Below are 17,429 nucleotides of genomic sequence, written 5' to 3' on the forward strand. Positions count from 1 at the left end.
CATCAAAAGTAATAAGAGAGGGAACACTGGCCAGTGAATGCACCAACACTCAACATTTTTCCTTTGAAGCCAGAACTCCTCTGACCTCAGGAGTCATTGATTTGCTGTCAAGCCACATAGGTGTCACACAAGGGTCAGCAGAGACGACTCCAGGGGAATGTTTTCTTACTTGGTAAATTTATCAAGACCGGGAAACTGAAACAATCCGAGAGCTCCACGTGGCCTTATGCATTCCCCTTTCACCTGCTTCCCCTTTGAAAGTAAATCTATAGCAGACATTAAATAGGTCCTTGGGTAGGGGGAGGGTTAGCCTGGGTTTCATCTCTTGGAACAGGTTTTAAGGACTCCTTAGCTAATAAAGAGGCTAAATTAGGAACTATTTTCCAGTGTAATTATAAAAGGTTCTATCAGGGTTTTGAAGCTAGGTTAGAGGCTCAGGCTGGGATACAGGTAAATATAACACAGCAAAATCTGGCCAGGAAACACACACACACACACACACACACACACACAACAAGTTGAAAGTGATCACATCATGGATTATCGAAGGTGAGTTGCAGGTGAGGCAAGAACACCAAGATGCAAGCTAGCAGGAACTGCGTCACAGGAAAATGTGTGAGGAGTTGAGTAGGAAATCTCTGTGAATCCAGAACTGAAGTGCCTGAAGAAAATCCGTGGAAGGTTTGGCACTCTGACTAAGTGTTTCCAAACCTCAGATCGTAAATTGTTGTACATAGAAAACTTAAGACATGAAAAATAAGTCAGGAATGACCCAGACTAAGAACTACACACTCACTCTGCTCCCAGACCATATATAAAATTAAGCCCTATGGATTCCATTTAGTAAATCTAGAATCAAGTGCCCAGCACATGCACAAACCTATGTTACTATGGGGAACAATGGAAGAGGAGGTCTCTGACTCTCAGCTGTTTAAAATCATATCTCCATCAGACTTCCTAAGTGGCCATCTCAGAATAACAGATGCTGATGGAAAAGTGTTGAACAGGATTAACCTTCTAGTCTCAGAGCATCATTAAATTATTTCTGTAGCCTTAAGGTTTTAACCTTATATGAGAAAGTTACTCTTTAAAGGTAATAGTTCTCCGCCCCCCTCCCCCATCCTACTTGAGGATGTAACATCAAATTTCTAGTGTATGGGAGAGACCTGCCAACCCAGCTCTGAACTGGCATGGACTGCTCATCTGTTTAACGAAGGGGAGGCCCTGATTCCCAAGGAATGTCAATCTCTCAGCTTGAAGGGGGGGATGTTGCAAATTGGAGGAGTCATGTAACATCCTCCAGTAAAGCAACTCTTCCTAAATCATGCTCCTCGGATATTTCGAAAAATCAGCATTCCATCATCAAATTTGGGAAACATGGGGTTAAATCAAGTTAAAAGTCTCTCAAGCATATGTTCTGAGTCCTTAATGGATATTGTTAATCTCCAAGCAGAGAAAGTAACATTTTTCAATCTTATTTGACCATGGAACTTTCTCCTCATAAAAATGATTTCCAAGGACAAGTGCTCCATGGAACACATTTGGGAGAATAGTGTGTTAGGGGCGCATATCCCAGCATATGCTCTCCTGCAGACTTTTTGCATACATACTAAGGGTGGGCTTCAAAATGATTCCAGATGAGCCAGGCCCCTGGCAACCCTGTGCTACCATGAGTTTTCCTTATTATGAAAATGTCCGTGACTAATATTCATTATGTTTCCTCTAAATACTGTTTCTTGCAGTCACAAGATTTACTTTCTACCCAGACCTCTTGTTTGGGTGTGATGAGGAAACAGAGTTTGGTCTCCTGGGATCTGTCCCCAGTTCCATGTCGGCATGTTACTTTATGTCACGTTTAGCTGAGCTGGGAACAGTTTTTTCTTTTTCCTCTGAGGGGATGATGTGGTCTGGGATGCAGATTCAGTCCTTTGAAGGGCCACTATGCACAGAGAAAAGCATGGCCCCAAGCCCCAGACTTCTGAACCCCCAGTTTTAAAGAGGAGGATGAGTTCCAAGGGAAAGACCACTGGTGACTCAGCCCCTCCTATCGCCACTCCTGGAGCAACTCCAAGGGCATATTCCAGACAGTGGTTCAGCATCTTCTGCGTAGGAGACAGCACATGAGGCTTAGTCAGCCTCCATCCCAAGTCTTCCTGCTGAAATGACAATGGCAATGGGAGGCAGGCACGCTTCTGGCAGAGAGCTGTGGCTCCTTCCCAGTTGGCAGCTGTGGTACTTCCATCTTCAGCAAGGTCTTTGCCAATATAAGAAATGCAGAATCAGGTCCCAAAGAGTCAGATGGGTTGACTCCTGGTTTCTATCATGCTCTTGGAAATGTGAAGTCTGGAAACCACAACCCATCTGTTTTTAAGTTTTCTTGTTTAAAACAATACCTTTTCCAAACATTAAGTGAGAAGAAAAGACAGCAACATGAATATTCTATAAGCCAGATATCTGCAAGTGGCTTGAACTCCGGTCCACCTGGAGGCCAGAAAGGGTGATCCACAGGTAAGAGAGGCCATTCCCACTGGAGCTGGGGCAGCTGCATAAACACCCTGAGTTTCTCCACAGAAACTGGTGAAAGGAAATGCATGAAGTCATGCTGGCAAGCCATGTGTCACCCTCAAGTAATTAGGACCCTTGCCCAGCCACCTCCCAGACCCAGCCTAGCACACCCACAGGTGTGTTGTCCTTCTCCAGCTGGCATAACAAGGCCATGCCAGCATTGAGGCCAAAACAGCCCAGGGCCATCCAAGAGTAATATGGCCAGGCCATAGAAGCCAAGCCAGGAAGAGGAGGGAAGGCTCTCCTCTGCAAAATGAAAATAAATTGCAAAATGGCATTGTGTGTGTGGTTGCCCTGGAGAAGAAGGATCTGAAGAGAAATAAAATTAGAAAGCTGTCAGAGCTCTTCAGTGAGGTTTCTTTCCACAAAGCCAGGTGGTCCCAAGGCACGGGACTAGTGTTAATTGCCACTGGGCTGGGATAAACAGGAGAACGAACCAGCTGCAAAGCTTGCCCAAGACCCAGACTCTTCTGTGAACTTCCAGGATGCCAGGGAGATGCTTAATGCTTTTTCCTTTTATATTATTATCTTCTTGATGAGGTAGGTTGAAGTTATTAACTCCACTTTATAGATGAAAAAACTCAAGACTGAGAAAAGTATGGAACTTCGTGTTTGCTCCATCCATCACTGGGGGAGCCAGGATTCAAGTCCCTGCTTTTCCGACCACATCATTTGTGTTTTGTTCCTCTCTCAATGGCCTAAACCACAAATGCCTTCAGCTGAGCAACTTGACCTTTCCTGTTTGCAGGGGTCAGTTGGAGGAGGACAAGAATATTTTTCCCAAAAGCTGCTTAGAAGGTAGCATCTTTTGACTCATTCTGCACTTACCCAACTGTTCATCAGTTTAGGCTCAGGGAGGACAAGGAGTATTTAATGGTACAGGAGGCCTGAGGGGGAGAGGGGAGGTGTGCAATAGGATAGGTGGGAGCAAATGGAATTATTTCATCCCCACGTGTTTCTGTCCCACCCTGCCCCAGTGACTCTCCAAGTCATATTCCTCCAAACTCCTGAGAAAGGGTTTGTGGGTATACCATGATAAGGCCAGCCAGAACCTAAACTGTATCTACATAGTCAAACCTCTGTATTCAGATCATTTTGGATGGCCAAATGGCCTGGTGCTGATCCTTACATGCTTGGAATATTTTTGGTGACTTTTTTGCAAGAGAAAAGCTATAATTGTTTCTACATCCCATCTTATGCCCTTGGTGGCACCTAGCTGAGATATCGCAGAGCTTGCCAACGTTGCAAATATATCCACAGTCAATCGGCATTTGGTGATATTGAGAGCTGTTGAGGGACAGCACATGATTACCTTCTATCCCCTTGGAACACGGCTCCAGTTTGTGTTCTATGTGGTTGATGTGCCTCATTTCATGAATTGAAATCCATGGCTCCCCACTGTGACTCCTTTGTAACTAGCTCCTTATCTCCCAAACCCCTCTCCTTTGCCCTTATCCTTTTGAATCCTTTTCTTCTGTCTTGTCGTTTCCATCCTGCCCTTCTGTCACGTTTACTTTCATTTAGGTACAAATGCTGTTACTTTATTACTATTGACAGCTAATCGCAGTTAGTTTCACACTACATGGAAAACAGACCAATCATGGTGCACTAATAGAAAGTGGTAGGGTCCTTAGCTTTCAATAGCAAACAACTCAATTCAGTAAAAGTTTACTGGGTGCTCACCAGTTGCCAAGTGCTGGTGGAGGAAACAAGATAAATAAGATACAAATCCTAGCTACAAAGCATTTGAGCAGCTATTGGGAGAGAGGCATCCAGTATCCCATTAGTGCTTCCCCATCCCAAGAAGGCTTAATCTTTGCATGACATATAGACAGTAGGCGTGCAATACATGCTTGGATGAAATATTCTGCCTCCAATTATACTAATTTTAGACCCTGAAAATTTCCTGAAAGATGAGATGATTAAAAGACATGATTGATTGAACATAGAGAATGAGACAAAGGCCCTTAAATGAAAATAGTTATAAACTTTGGACAAAAATGTTAGAACTGACATCTTCAGTATTCCATTTGCTCCAATCCCTCAGACTCAGTCTGGCTGGCTGAGGCTGGAGAGGGAGACATCTTCCCTGGAGAGAAGCAAGGTTGCCTCTGGAGCTAAACCCTAGCCAGGCCATCAGACGTCCTTTCACCACCTAATACCTGGATGGGATGGACTCGTGTGTGGGGGATTAGAGAGAGGCAAAGCTCATTCAGTTCCTTAAGCCACATACTCCATCCCATAAGCCATACCACATGCCAGGTAAAGGGTAAAGGACACACTGCAGCCCACAAATGATTCATAACCTGGGGTTGAATCTTATTCTGCTCTGCCTCTAACCACTTGACTATTGACCTTGCTGTTTGTTCACCTGTTGCCGTCCTTGACTCCCCACGCATTTGACGCATGGAGCCAATACCACTCCAGCCCCATAATGACTTTGCATCATTCAAGGTGATATTTGGTATTTGATATTTCACACTCTCTTTGATTAATATTCTTCACAATTCAACTGTTTCCTAAAACTCACTTACTTTGGTGCTCTCTCTGCAAATAATAGCCTTTCTTTCCCCCTGAGTGACCCAAATAAAACCACCCAAAGACATTTAAGTGAGCATGGGCAAGGCATGTTTACAGACAGCCTTCCACACTTTAGTCAGAGGGAGTTATGGTACAATGTAAACTGCCCAGGCTCTTATATTGGAATTGATAAGTGAATTATCTGAGAGGAAACAGCTCCTTCCTTTGTCTATCTGCTCATTCATTCCTTGCATCCAGGCCATCTGGGCTCTCATTCAGACAACCATACATCTCTCCTTGCATTTTGGTTAAGTCCTGGACAAACTGAGACCATTGGAGGTCAGTTGTGTAAAAGAAAGATGATCAGGAATGCAGAGAAAGATACCCAAAGGTGAGAAAGGAGAGAAAATAAATAGACTGGGAGGAGAGAAGCCATAGAAATGCAAAGTAGTCAAGCCTTGGGTGTAGTCAAGGACAGCCAGCTGGGAGAATAAGAAGGAAAGAATAATATGGAGCAATTAAGGGAATTAAGAGATAGCTATTGGGGATGTGATATCCCCTATTTCTACTGCCTCTCTTAGGTATCTATTTCAGGAACAGGCACACTTAGAAAAGTGGTTATTTTAAAAAGAAATTTAAAAGGGAAACCAGGGACCCAGGGGACTGGAGAGAAGAGCTATTCAGAGATCTTTCTTTCAGGTCACCTGGCACAGGAGAAAGAGAAAGGATTCCTTGAGTCACAATAAAGAACCTGGCGTTTGGTGCAACTTTGTTCATGTTTAGTCCTCAGATATTTAAAAGTCCCAAATGGAAACAAACAAACAAACAAACAAACAAACAAAAAAAAACCACAGTATAGCCATGGTATCCAAAGGCCTTGTTGGACCCTAGAAAAAATTCTATTCCTATGATAGATACATACATCTATTTATGTGAAGCTCAAAGTACAGAAATGAGGACCAGCCTGAGCAACCTGAAACTTGGGTTTTCATTCTAGGCCTGAATGATCCCCCTTGTGCCTCCTGAGGTACCTCTTAGGGGCTAGCTCTGATGCTAGATGCAGGAGATTCAAGGATGAATAAAATACTCTATTTCTAACTTTGAGAGCCTTATCTCTTTTTAGGCTTCCATTCTATCCTCAAGATAAGAGAAGTGGAGAGAAGATATCCAACTCTTTACAAATTCCATTTTTCTAGCCAAGGAAGAACAGCCTAGGTAAAAAATATGGAAGTAGTTTTGCTCTAGTTTCTATTTTCACTCATTAAAAAAAGACATTCAATTCATGGTCCATGGCTTCAGTTATTTGACATATAGTCATTCTTACCAAATGATGGCTTTTATCTTAAAAAAATAATACATACTAGCCATTGGAAGTTATCACATACATGAATATGTGACTTCCAAGCATTCCATAAATCTGAAAGAAACTCTTATTTTTATTGTATTGTCCTAACTAACATTAATCAGGATGTTTCCTGACCTCCCAAATTTTTGTGGCTGCTCGTTACCGTTTATACTCAGTCTTACTCAGTCTAAGTTAGAATACTTCCACTGTTCTCCAAACTAATGTGAACCTTTATTTCAGACAGAGCTTGACGGTTAAGTTCATATCTCAGGCGTACTGATTTGGAGACCTAGAAAGGACTCACAAAGATTTAAACAGAAGGAGTAAACAAGAGACATATATCAAGGGCAAGACATATTTGGAGTGTGGGCAGACAATCCATCTTAACAGTAACCAAAGTAAACCAAAATCATTCACATTGAGGAATTGAACTGGTGAGACTCACAACAATTTTCAAACCCATATCGAAGTCTGCAAAGGAGAGAAATAGAGATTTCTAATCTTAGTCTTCATGGCTATAGAACATGTAAAATGTAGAGGACTGAGAATAAAGGGGAAATCAAAAATCACTGATCCAGAAAGGGAGGTGGTTGGAACAGAAGTTAAGAGCATTGGCTTTGTCTTCCAAGAGGCTTGGGTTTGAATACTGCTCTGCCACGTATTTGACATGTTAATGTTTATGTAGGCAACTTAAAAACTTTCGGAGCCCTATTTTCCTTAATATTTCATGGGATTGTTGTGACTATTAAATGAGACTATGTATAAAATGCTTGCCCAGTGCCTCACAAGTAGATAGAACCTCAACACATGGTGGTGATTATCTACAAGACCTTTGCTTGATAAAGCATTTTATAATATATTATATGCATTTATATACATGTATATATATGAAATGCATTTAACTGTATTTAAAGTTTTAAAAACCTTTGACAAAAAGGTACCAACACTGAACCAATAAAGTCTAGGATCTGTTCTAATTTATAATCTGTTTCTAATTTATAGCAATGGCTTTTCTAAACAGTGAATACAATTTTTAATATACATGTTTAAAGCTGTAACTTTCTCTTTAAGCACTTCTTTAGCTGTATCACATAAATTTTTATATGTTGTCTTTTCACTTTCATTCAGTTCAAAATATTTTTTAATTTCCCTTGTGATTTCTTCTTTGATCTAGGTTACTTAAAAATGTGTTATTTAATTTTCAGATATCTGGGGATTTCTCAAATTTATGTTGTTGCTTTCTAATTTAATTTTATTGTGGTTGGAGAACATACTTTGAGTAACTTCAATCCTTTTATAGTTATGGATATTTATTTTAAGGCCTATCATATGGTCTAGTCTAGAAAATGTTTCACATGCACTTGAAAGAATATATTTGCTATTGCTGGATAAAGTATTCTATAAATGTCAGTTAGGTCATGTTGGTTAACAGTGTTTTTCAAATCTTCTATATCTTTACTAATTTTACATAAATTTGCTCTATCAGAATCAAGGGACTTGAAATTTTGAACTATAATTACTAAATAGTCTACATCTCCTTTCAATTTTTCTCAGTTTTTTGCTTTTTGTATTTTAGGGTCCCATTGTTAGGTGCATACACATTTAAAATTCATTATGTCTTCCTGGTGTATTAATCCTTTTATCATTATGAAATTTTCCTGTTTATCTCTACTAATATGTATTTTCTAAAAGTCTATTTTGTTTGATACTAAATAAGCATAGCCACTTCAGCTCTCTTTGGTTTCCTGTTTGTATAATATGTCTTTCTTATTCTTTTACTCTTAATCTGGTTGTATAGTTAAACTTGAAGTGTGTCTCTTGTAGTTAACACATAGTGGAATTTTTCTTTATATCGAATCTGATAATTTTAATGTTTTCATTGAAGTATATAGTCTATTTAATGAACTACTTAATGTCATTAATGATATGATTGTATTATGTCTGTCATTTTGCTATTTATTGTCAATATGGCCCATGTTTTTTTGTTACTCTGTTCTTCCTTTACTGTGGTATTTTGGATTAATTCTTCTTAGTATATCATTTAATTCCTCTGTTGATATTGGGAATTTATAGTTATTTTCTTAGCATTTGCTCTAGAGATTAAAATATAAATCTTAATTTATCAATTTAACTCATGTTAATGTAATACTAAATTTCAGCAAGATATAGAACCTCTGTTCCTATATAGCTCTATTTTCTCTCCTCTTTTTTGTGCTATTACTGTTACATATATTATATCTATATTAATGTTATAAACTCAACAATATAGTGTTACAATTATTACTTTATACAATCTGATGATTTTTTTAATGTAGAGAAGAAAAAAGAAAATATATATTGATACATTCTTTTATACTTATGTACACATTACCTTTTCCAGTGCTCTTTATTTCTTCTTTTTTTTCCCCCCCAGTGCTCTTCATTTCTTCCCGTGGACTTGCCTCATAGTGTTTTCTTTCATTTCCTATTTCTTATAAGGCTGGTTTGCTAAGAATAAGTTCTCTCAGTCTTTGTTTATCTGGGAAATGTTCTTTTTCTTGTAGGTTGCTATTAGTCAGAAAAAATATATATTAATGAACAAAAGTGTCTGTAAAAAATTTAAATCTTATCAAATGCTTTAAATACATACACACAGGGCAGCCCCGGTGGTGCAGCAGTTTAGTGCCGCCTGCAGCCCAGGGTGTGATCCTGAAGACCTGGGATCGAGTCCCACATCGGGCTCCTTGCATGGAGCCTGCTTCTCCCTCTGCCTCTGCCTGTGTCTCTGTCTCCATCTGGGTCTCTCGTGAATAAATATATAAAATCTTTAAAAAAAATAAATACATACATACACACACACATCTCTTTACAGAATCTCTTTACACTCACGATTCTTTACAGAATCTTTGAACATTATCTTTTTTTTTACCTCAACGTAATGTGTAAAGATGTTTCTAGATAAAGCTTTACATGTGAAAAAAGAAAATCCATTGTCTTATACATATACACACACATAAAGACAAACACACTTATTATTTAAGAAGAACAAAAATACATGGTAAGAGTGTGAATTGGATTGGACTGAATTTCTTATAAAGCTTATATAAAAGAACACTACATGAATCTTTGTGTTACTTTAACTTTTAAAGAATAGTTTACTGGAGATAGAATTAGTGATTGACTGCTTTGTTTCATCACTCTGCCTTCTGGTCTCCATTGTTTCAGGTAAGAATTTAGCCATTAATTGGATTATTGCTCCCTCGTTTGGGATGGGTTGTTCATTTCTTGCTGCATTCAAGATTTTCTATTTGTCCTTAGTGTTCAGTAATTTTACAATTTGTGTAGATGGAGATTTTTGTGTTATCTTACTTAGGGTTTTTTTAGCTTTATTGATGTGTAGATTTATGTTTTATATTAATTTTGTGAAATCTTCATTCATTATTTCTTCAAGTATTTTTCCTGCCTCTCTTCTAGATTCTCACTACATATTAGTACATTTTATCTTGTCTCATAGGTTTCTGAGGTTCTGTTTTTATTTTTTCAATCTCTTTTCTTCTTTATTCTTTAGAATAAAGATTCTTAAATCTACCCATTTAGTTAAGTTTTTATTTCAGCTACTGTGCTTTTAAATTCTAGAATTTTCATTGGTTCCTTTTCTACTTTTCTGTTTCAATACTGAGAATTCTTATTTGAGGATAATTATCATCATACTTAAACTTTTTAAGTATGTCATAAGCTCCACTTCGGAGTCCTTGTGAGTAAACATAACATTTGGGTTTCCTCAGAGTCAACTTCTATGGATCTTTTTCTCTTGGGTATAAGTCACATTTTCCTATTTCTTTGAATATCCCACAATATTTTTTGAAAACTAATATTTTATATCATATATTGTAACACCTCTGGGTTTTTTCCCCATAAGGTAACTATTGGTTATAGAAATTTACCTAGACTTAATTTGCAGAATCTGTCTCCATGAAATGTACAGCCCCTGATATCTCTGCTGTTTTTTATTTTTAAATTATTTTATTTTTCTGCCTGGCTTCCTATAAGTGCCCTGAGTCTGCATGGCTTACTAGCAAGTCAATGATTCATAAGAGGTTGTGCTCAAGAACTTTGAGCCTATAAGGCTAACACCCTCTACTGATAGATCTGTGTGTGTGTTGAGGTAAGCATTTAAAGTTCAGGCAGCTTTCAAGTCTCCCTGAGCTTTTGCTTTACTCTGGACCTTCCTGGGTGTTCTGTAACCATGAGCATAGCTTCCCATTAAGCCAGAGAGGTAAGGAGAGCTTATCTAACCTGACTGTCTATGATTCTCTCATTTCCATCATCTCCTCATTAAGGTTTTGGCTAGTCTTTCACTTGCCATAACTGGGGCTCAAACTCAGTTTAACAAAGCTATGGGAATTCCCCATTCACTTCCTATCACATATGCTACTTTTACTGTTAATGCTGCCAACAATGGGTTTGACTCTCCAGCCCAAATCGAGTCAGCTTAACAGTGAAGCCTCTGGCTTTCTGGTTTTCATAGGGTATCATGCCCTGGTAAGGCTACTCTACTGACCAAGTTTTTGGAGGGGGTATGCAGGAGGAATAGTTACAAGCAAGAAGGCTGAGGATTGTCTGCAGACTTCCACTTTTCTCATCCAAATTTCTAGCAGTTTTTCATGAATAAACACTCTCAATTTCTTGTTTTTTTCTCTGGTTGATTTGCGGAGCGCTGAAACAGTTGTTTTTGATCAGTTTTTTTGTTTTTTCCCATTTTATACTTGTTTTTTTCAGAAAAAGATTTGTTGAGCTCCCCATTTTGCTATAATGGAGTCCTGCCTCTGAATAAAATATTTAAATCAATTGTTTCAACATGTATCAACAGTGTTGTTGTTTTTTTTCCCCTATTCACCCTGTTTACTTTTCCTCAACAGATTTTTAACAGTTTTTTGCCAAAAAAATTTTTTTATGCTTATTTTGCTTTTTCATGGCTTTACTCTAATGACGGGAATAGTCTCTTAAAGATGATTATGAAAGTATCATGACCTATGTTTCCTTTGTCTGTTTCTGACACTTTTCCTTATATCTTTATATTCACATAAAATATACAATGGTGCTGGGATGTCTGGAACTCAGAGGTATTATCCATTTGTTGTTTACTTCTTTCGTCTAAGAAAATCATGAACATAAATGATTATTGTATGCCAAATTTCAGCTGCACACTTTGACATGTGATTTCTTCAGTATTATAAAATAGTCTATTAATTAAAGCCCTGTGTATACTGAAATAAATTTCACATAATTTGAAAACAACCTCTACCAAAAATAGAGACATGAAAATTTCTACAACATTTTAAACCACTAGAGAAATATAAATATCATAGTGAGATACTACTGAATATCTGCTGGAGTACGAATCTGTGAAGCAACTGGAATTCTCACACATATCTAGTAGGAATTTAAAATGATATGACATGACCACTTTGGAAAATGGTTTGGCAGTATCTTATGGTTAAACATATTATTATCATGTCACCCACTCTTAGGTATATGCCCATAAGAAGTAAAAGCTATGTCCATACAAAAACTACTACAGCAATGTTTATAACATGTTTATTCATACTAATTTCAAACTGATAACAATCCAAAAATTTGTGACTTTTCATTAAGAAGTGTGTGTTTGTGTATATATACATATATATCACAATTTGTTTATTCTCTTATTGACAAACCATTGTACAATTATATGAAGGAGGCTGAAAAACACAATGCAGAGCAAAAAAAGCCAGATATAAAAGACTATATACTATGGGATTCTAATTATATGAAATTCTAGAATAATAATTTTTTTTTTTTTTTTTTTTTAGAATAATAATTTTTAAAAGCCCTATAGTGACAGAATGGATAGCAAGTGTACCTGGGCATGAGGAGAGGAGGATTATCTGCAAAGGAGCATAAAGGAAATTTGAGGGATGAAGAAAATGGAAATGTTGTATATCTTGATTATGGTAGTGGTTATCAGGCCTATATATTTATCAATAATCATCGAACTATCCCCTTTAATATGGTTGCATTTTAGTATATGTAAACTATATCTCAATTATTAGGTGCATAAAGTACTCAGTGTAGATGCTTGCACCTGGTAAGCACTTCACAAATGTACTGATGTTTGTGTTGAAATAACATTAGGATGTCAGAGACTCATTCTTCTTCTTGCTTGAAGAACTGGAATTGCAAATTCTCCAGTGTTTTCCCTGTCTGTTGAATACGAAGAACCAGGCTATAGGGGTACTGGTTCCACAAGGAAATGGCAGGCAGGTAGAAACTTAACAAGGATTACATTATGGCGTATTTTTGTTGTTGCTGCTGCTTTTGCATTTAAAAAAAATTTTGTATTTAAATTTAATTTAGTTAACATATTATTAGTTTCAGGAGTAGAATTTAGTGATTCAATGGTTGCATATAATCCAGTGCCTTCCTTAATGTCCATCACCCAATTACCCAATCCCCCCCACCTCCCCTGCAGCAAGCCTCAGTTTGCTCCCTATAGTTAAGTCTCTTACAGTTTGCCTCCCTCCCTGTTTTTATCTTATTTTATTTTTCTTCCCTTCTCGTATGTTCATCCGTTATTTTCTTAAATTCCACATGTGAGTGAAATCATACGGTATTTGTCTTTCCCTGACTGACTTATTTCACTTAGCATAATACCCTCTAGTTCCAACCACATCATTGCAAATTGCAAGACTTCATTCTTTTTGATGGCTGAGTAATCTTCTTTAACCATTCATCTGTTGATGGATGGACATCTGGGCTTTTTCCATAGTTTGGCTATTGTGGACATTGCTGCTATAAACATTGGGGTGCAGGTATCCTTTCGAATCACTATGTTTGTATCCCTTGGATAAATACATAATAGTACAATTACTGGGCCACAGAGTAGTTCTACTTTAAGCTTTTTGAGGAATCTTCATACTATTTTCCAGAGTAGCTGCACCAGTTTTCATTCCCACCAACAGGTTAAGAGGATTACCCTTTCTCTGCATCCTCACCAATATCTATCGTTTCCTGAGTTGTTAATTTTAGCCATTCTGGCTGGTGTGAGTTGGTAGCTCATTGTGGTTTTGATTTGTATTTCCCTGATACCAAAAAATGTTGAATATTTTTTCATGTATTTTGTTTGTTTAATTTCGCCCTTGTGTTTTTGCTAAATTGGTGATGTTTCTTAGACATATCTTCAGAAAGAAGATATTATGGTCAGTGGAAAGTATGATAGCTTGGGCTCTAGTCTGTCTCTACAATCCTGCCCAAATTCATGAACTCTGAGTTTCATTTTTGAAAAAAGTGGATTGAGTTTTATGATCCCTAAGATCTCTTCCAATTTAAAACTTCCAAGTTTCTATGAACACACATATTTGTTGCAAATAATATCTGCAAAAGTAATTCAAGTTTCACATTTCTGAATCTCTTTTAGTGCATTGTATTTCTGGACTCTCTCTGCTATACTCCTTTTTTCTACAATTAAAATTTTAATTATGTACCACTTCCTCAGAGTGTTGCTAGGCAATAAGAAAGAATTTATTGATCTATTACTACCTAAAAAACCACCTCAAAACTTAGTGGCTTAAAACAACAACATTTATTTTGCTCATGAATCTGCAGCTTTAGGGCTCAGCAGGGACAGCTCATCTCTGTCTCACTTGGCAGCAGCTGGGCAGCTTAAAGGCTGGAATTCTCTGAAGGATCTTCATTCACATGCCTGGTGCCTAGACTAGGAAGTCTCAGACAGCTGAAGGCTGAAACAGCTAGAGCCCAAGCATCTTTATGTCCATGTTTTTTCTCCACATGGCCTTTCCAGCATGGTAGCTTCAGAGTAGCTGAATTTCTTACATGTTGGCTCAGGATTCCAAATATGCATACAGAGAGAGAGAGAGAGAGAATGAGTTTTAGGCAAAAGCTATGTTGCCTTCCCTACCCTTGTTTGAAAAGCCACACAGTGTCAGTTCTGCCTAATTGTGCTCATTTAAAGTGAGTCACTAAGGCTGCCCTATATTCAAGGAAAGGAGAATTAAATTCCACTGTTTGACGGTAAGAGTATTAAAGAATTTAAGGACAAGTTTTAAAATTATGGCCAACTAGTTTGAATTAAGACGTTTATGAGTGATAAATAGCTGAGGGGATTTCCCTTTCATCTTCCATTGGCACATCAAGATCACTACTGTCCTCAGAGGGATGGTGCTTTAGGCATTATGATGGCCCACGGTGGAAGGGAGAACACTTGGAACCCCTAAGTCACAACAAAAAACTATTCCTAGTGCACCCTTCAGAAGTCAACTGGGAGGAATGGTTTGGTAATCTCAGTTCTGCTTGCAGCTGGAAAGGCAAGGCAAGCTGTCGACTATGTTTTACCTCAGTGGAGGGTCAAAGAAACACATATTTCATGCAAACTCTATCAACAAAAAAATATACTGAGTAGCAGATGAAGAGTTTTAAGTGTAGCACCTCATAGAGGGTAAAAACTGCTCATTCTGTGACTAAAACCAAATAAATAGAGGAGATGTCTGGGTAAATACAGCATATTTATGGCATAGATCCAATAGTGACGGTAGATCTTAAAGAAAGAATAGGATTTTTAACTCCTCACCCCATGCCCAGTGAATTTGCAGAACTTCTCAGACTTCTGTGCCAGAGTACTGGAGGGGAGAAAGTCTTCATCCCCCAGCATCTGACACAGTTGCTGTTTTGTTTATCACCAACTAGAATATTTTTAATTTTAATTTCTAACTAGAAATATTCATGTGATATTTGCATTCTATGACATAATTTATCAGTTTATTTAAAAATAAAATAAATATGATTTTACCCAAAATTTCATAGGTGAAATTGATGCCTGAGAAGTTGATCCATGGTCTAGTCTGAGAGTATTTCTTAATCCACATTCAGGTACTGTAAGCTCCATCTGGAAATATAATTTTAAAGTTTGAGAGAATACGTTTTTATACATTCCAGCCTCACATTGACCATTTAAATTGTAAATCCTTAAGCTTTGTTTACATTCACCAAATAGAAATCAACTACTACATTAAATTATAAGGTTATTAGAATTGTAGACTTCAAAGATTCCTTACATTGTCTCATGTAACCTTTTGTCAGTCAGATAAAAATCTGAGTCTGAACATATATAGCAGGTTGCTTAAATTATGCAGCTATCAAATCAAGATAAATAATAAATTATAAATAATAATTTAAATAATAAATTATTCTTGGCCATATGTAATTTCCTATGTAAATTCTTGTTTTTGTTTTTATTTGCTGCTTCTATTTTATATACCACTGTTTAAGGTTACCTTTATTTTTCACCATTTTAAATATTTTAAGAATATATTTTATATATTATATAAATATGTGTGTGTGGGGGGTGTTCTAGTTCCAACAATGGTGGAACAGATTATACTGGACTTATCTCCTTGCCAAAAGCAATGATAAACTGTAAACAATTTATAAAAACCAGTTGTTTGCAGGCTGTAGAGAACAATTGAAGCAGAGAAATGGACCTGATATTACCTTGAAAGTAAGAGAAACTCATTAGGTGAGATTCACACTTAACTTTCATTTAAGAGCTTCATTTTCTGGAAAGATGGGAGGGTAGAGAGCAAGAAATGAAACTTTTGAAAGACTTAGGAGTAGGTGGGCGGGGAACTGAGTATACTTTTATTTATTTATTTTAAAAAAAATTTTTTTTAACATTTTATATTTTATTTTTTTTTAATTTTTTTATTTATTTATGATAGTCACACAGAGAGAGAGAGAGGCAGAGACACAGGCAGAGGGAGAAGCAGGATCCATGCACCGGGAGCCGGACGTGGGATTCGATTCTGGGACTCCAGGATCGGGCCCTGGGCCAAAGGCAGGCGCTAAACCGCAGCGCCACCCAGGGATCCCCTGAGTATACTTTTAATATGAGATGAAGAGATATAATCCCTGGACTATGGCAGATTAAATATGATCCCATCCTCATCAAGAGGCAGAGTCTCCCTTCCGTTTGGGTGAGCTCTGTGCTGTTTTGACCAATAGCATACAAAGGAGTGATGATAATCCAATTTCCAAGTTAAAACGCTTCTTCTCCTCTCTTTCACTTTTCTTCTTTTGGACACTTGCTTCGAGAACCCAGTCACTCAACCATAGGGACAAATTCACATGAAAAGGAACCAAGGCCCCAGGCTGATAGCCTCAGCTGATAACTCCAATTTGCTAAGCTTGTAGCTGATGCATCTTCAAGTGAATAATACAGCCCCAGTCAAGCTGCCCCAACTGATGCCACATGGAGCAAAAATTAGGTATTCAAACTGAGTTTGGTTCAAATTGAAGATTTTTAAACAGAACTTAAAATCTGTTGTTCAAGCCACTAAGTTATAGGGTTATTTTTCTTATACTGCAATAGATAACAGAACAATGGAGAGAACTTGAGCAGTTATTTCACACAGAGAAAAGATATAAAAATGGCCAATAAGCATAAGAAAAGACTAACAGAATTAGTCATCAGGAAAATAAACAGAAGGGACATCTGAGTGGCTCAGCGGTTGAGCATCTGCCTTTGGCTCAGGGCATGATCCTGGAGTCCTGGGATAGAGTCCTGCATTAGGCTTCCTGCATGGAGCTGCTTCTCCCTATGTCTCTGTCTCTCTCTGTATGTCTCATGAATAAATAAATAAAATCTTTTTGTAAAAAAAGGAAAAGGAAATAAATAGAAAACCACTAAATATATTACTACATACCCATTCATATGTCTAAAATTTAAAATACTGATTCATACCAGCTGCTGAGGATGTGGAGGAACTGGGACTCTCATACTCTGATGAAAGCAAATGGTACAACCAATTTCAAAAATACTTAGGCAATCTTTTTTTATATAGACTTAAACATGTCCTATGACCCAGCAAATTCACTCCTAAATATTTACCCAAGAAAAATGAAAAGATATGTTTACCAAAAATTTGCACAAAAATATTCTTAGCAGCTTTTATCATGATAGCCCAAA

The 17,429-nt window shown here is 37.5% G+C and overlaps 1 long non-coding RNA gene across 1 annotated transcript in view; it reads right to left on the reverse strand.

The window, feature by feature from the left end:
• Positions 1 to 14,007: 14,007 nt before the first annotated feature.
• Positions 14,008 to 17,429, reverse strand: part of LOC119871778 — a 237,059-nt gene continuing 233,637 nt past the window's right edge. The window contains exons 3-4 of the long non-coding RNA XR_005359049.1: positions 15,255 to 15,350; positions 14,008 to 14,288 (exon numbers count right to left, since the gene is read on the reverse strand). This is a non-coding gene — a long non-coding RNA (uncharacterized LOC119871778). The remainder of the gene's footprint in view (positions 14,289 to 15,254; positions 15,351 to 17,429) is intronic.

The sequence above is a fragment of the Canis lupus genome, chromosome 5, assembly GCF_011100685.1.
Source record: "Canis lupus familiaris isolate Mischka breed German Shepherd chromosome 5, alternate assembly UU_Cfam_GSD_1.0, whole genome shotgun sequence".
Lineage (NCBI taxonomy): Eukaryota > Metazoa > Chordata > Mammalia > Carnivora > Canidae > Canis > Canis lupus.